Source organism: Cyanistes caeruleus, unplaced genomic scaffold (assembly GCF_971803275.1).
Source record: "Cyanistes caeruleus unplaced genomic scaffold, bCyaCae1.hap1.1 HAP1_SCAFFOLD_80, whole genome shotgun sequence".
NCBI classification, from domain to species: Eukaryota; Metazoa; Chordata; class Aves; order Passeriformes; family Paridae; genus Cyanistes; species Cyanistes caeruleus.
Window position 1 is genome coordinate 97137 of NW_028255890.1, and position 3709 is coordinate 100845.

The following is a 3709-nucleotide window of genomic DNA, read 5'->3' on the forward strand; positions in this document are numbered from 1 at the left end:
AATAACATTCAAAATTGGTGCAACTTATCCTGCCTTCGTTGCTCATTTGTTGTTCCGCTGAAGCCTGATTTTCAATTCTCCCGGAGGGGTTACAATTTTCCACTCGGGGCAGTCGCGAACCGAAACTTTCTTCACTCGGGAAGAGTGTGTCCAGCTCTTTTCAGCCGTACGAACCGCGGTGTCTGTAGTCAGGAGGACGAGGAACGGTCCTTCCCAGTGAGGACTGAGGGGTTGCTCTTTCCACACTTTGATCAGTACCTTGTCTCCTGGTTGAATTTGGTGGATCGGAAATCCCAATGTGCTGCTTTGAGGAATCAATCTTCTTCTCCTTAACTCCTGTAAGTTTTTATTTATAGAAATGAGATAAGGTTGGAGTCGAACATCCTCTGTTTGAGGATGTTCAACCGGCATACCATGCTTGTACGGCATTCCATACAACATTTCAAAGGGGGACAGCCCAGTTTCTGAGTTCGGCATGGTTCTTATATTCAATAATACCAAGGGGAGACATTTGACCTAGGACATTTTTGTTTCAATTGTCAATTTGGATATTTGTGACTTCAATGTCTGATTCATCCTTTCCACTTGCCCCGAGCTCTGAGGGTGCCAAGGAGTATGATATTGCCATCTGATCTCTAACGCATCGGACAACTGTTTGATAATTTTTGAGGTGAAATGTGTACCCTGGTCCGAATCAATATGGTCTATAATACCATATCTAGGAATTATTTCCTCCAGTAGAATTTTAGACACTGTTTGAGCCGTGGCCTTAGCTCTGGGAAAAGCCTCTACCCAATGTGTCAATTTATCTACTATGACTAACAAATATTTATTTCTGCCAATTTTCGGTAATTCTGTGAAATCCACTTGGATTCTTTCAAATGGTCGGTATGAGATTGGCCGACCTCCCCAATTGGTTTGCCGAAAATTCGCTCTGTTTACCTTTTGGCATATCACACATCCCTGTACCTCTTGTTTTGCAAGCTCGAAGATTCCCTTACACCCGAAGAATTTTAAAAATTGTTCAGCTAATGCCCTGGTTCCCCAATGGGTTTGTGCATGTAGTCTTTTGAGTATTCCTTTTGCTATCCCCTTCGGGACTAACTCCCTCCCGTCGGGTAACCACCATTTACCCTCTTTGAAATGTCCCCCTACCTTTTTGAAGTCTTCCTGCTCCTTTTCTGAAGGAAGCACTGAAACCTCTGGGGGTTCCCTTGGGACTAGCTCAGAAATACTTACGGTCAACAATGCCGCTCTTTTCGCCTCTTTATCCGCTAAATTGTTTCCTCTTGTATGGAATTGTCGTCCGGTCTGGTGTCCTTTTACATGAACCACAGATATCTCCAGTGGCTCCCTGACCGCTTCTAAAATTTGTCTAATTATTTCCTCATGTACTAATCCTTTTCTTTTAGTGTTGATCAGACCCCTTTCTTCCTAAATTTTCCCGAAGGTATGCACTATCCCAAATGCATATCTTGAATCGGTATAGATGGTTCCCCTTTTTCCCTTCAAGCCTTTTAGGGCTTTTAGGAGAGCAAAGAGTTCACAAGCTTGTGCTGACCAATTTGCTTTTAGGGGACCCGATTCTACAGTCTGTCCTGTTATACCATTTATGATGGCATAACCCGATTTACGTTTTCCCTCCATCATTCTCGAGGAACCATCGATAAACCATTTTTCTCCTCCTTCCAATTCCTGATCCTCCAGATCGGGTCTTACTTTAGTCTGTAATTCCACTGCTTCAATACAATTATGTAGTAGCTTTCCCGTTGGTTCCCCGTACAAAAATTGCGCAGGGTTTTGTGCAGAGGTTGTCCTTAATTCTAATCCTGGCGAACTGATTAACATGGCTTCATATTTCAGAAGCCTTGAATCGGTCAACCATTTCTCTGCTTTTTGTTGTAAGATATTTCTTACATCATGTGGAGTATAAACTATCAGGGGAGCTCCAAACGTTACCTTTTTGGCTTCCCCAACCAACAGTGCTACTGCCACAATTGCTTGCAGACACGTAGGCCAGCCCCGACTGACTGGATCTAGGATTTTGGACAAAAACCCTATGGGTTTCTTCTTTTCTGCTCATTCCTGGGTTAAAACTCCCTGTGCTGTTTGTCCACTTATGTCGACAAACAGTTGAAACTCTTTTCTGATGTCTGGTAATGTTAGAACTGGAGCAGTGACAAGGGCATTCTTTAGTTCTTGAAATTTAATTTCGTCTTGCCCTGTCCATTTTAATCGATCTGTATTTAGCCTTTCATACAGAAATTTCACCTTTTCACTGTATCCCTCAATCCACTGTCTGCAATATCTCATGAGCCTTAAAAATTGCTTAATTTGTCTCTTGGTTTGTGGGGCAGGAAGTTCAAGAATTCTCACCACCCTCTCGGGATCTAATTTCTTTTTCCCTTGTGATATCTAATGTTCAAGATATTTTACTTCGGGCTCGGTGAATTGCAACTTGGATTTAGACACTTTCAACCCCTTTTGTCCCAGAAAATTCAGCAGGGAAATGGTACATTTCTTCACCTGCTCTTCCGTGGTCCCGGCGATTAGCAAATCGTCTACATATTGTAATAGTTTTGTCCCCTCCTCTGGAGTGAATTGAGTGAGTAGCTGCTCTAAGGCTTGTCCGAACAAGTTCGGAGATTCAATGAATCCTTGTGGAAGGACCGTCCACCGCAATTGCTGATTTCGATTGGTGTCTGGGTCCTCCCACTGGAAAGCGAAAAAATTCCTACTCCCTTCATCCAGAGGACATGTCCAGAAAGCATCTTTTAGATCAATTACACTATACCATACATCCTCTGGTGAGAGTCTGTTTAGTAAAGTGTAAGGATTTGCTACCACCGGAAACCTGGTTCGGGTTCTAGCATTTACAGCTCTCAAGTCCTGAACCAATCGGAAGTTCCCATCGGCTTTCTTTACTGCCAGGATGGGGGTGTTATGTGGGGACATGCAGGGCTCGAGCGTGCCTCCTTTAAGCAGCTCGTCAATTATTAATTTCAAACCCTTCCTCCTTTCGGCTGGGATGGGGTATTGTCGGATCCTTATCGGATTCTCTGGATTTTCAATTTCAATTTTGATGGGAGCAATATCTAATTTTCCCACTTCCCCCTTTGAGTGCCATACTCGGGGGTCAATTTCTTTTTCATCTTTTGAAGTTAAATGCAACACCTTCACTACTAATTCTGAATTTTTCACAATGATATTTATTCCTAAAGCTATGATCATATCTCTTCCCAATAGATTGTAGTCGGCTTCTTCTACAAGCAACAAATTTCCTAAACATATCTTATTTTCTGACTCGATTTCCACCTCCTTGATTACCGAGACTTTAAATGGATCTCCCTTTGCGCCAATTACAATTACTTTTTCTTTACTCGTTTCACACCCTATAGGCAACTTCTGCAGGGTGCTTCTCTCAGCCCCGGTATCAACCAGGAAGCTCATTTCCTGGCGGTGGGGACCTACCTTCAATTTTATCAAGGGCTCTTTTGCTGTTACTGTCTCCATTTGAAAGAGCCCAAGACTTCCCTAATCTTCTTTAAATATTTGTTCATCTTTTATTCGTTTCCTGCAATCCTTTTTCATGTGTCTTACTTTCTTACAGTAGAAGCACTCAGGAAGATCCTTTCGAGGAGGAGTTTCCTCCTTTTGAGATCCTTTTTGTTTTTTAGGTATCGGTTTACCCTATTTCTGTTCGTGTTTT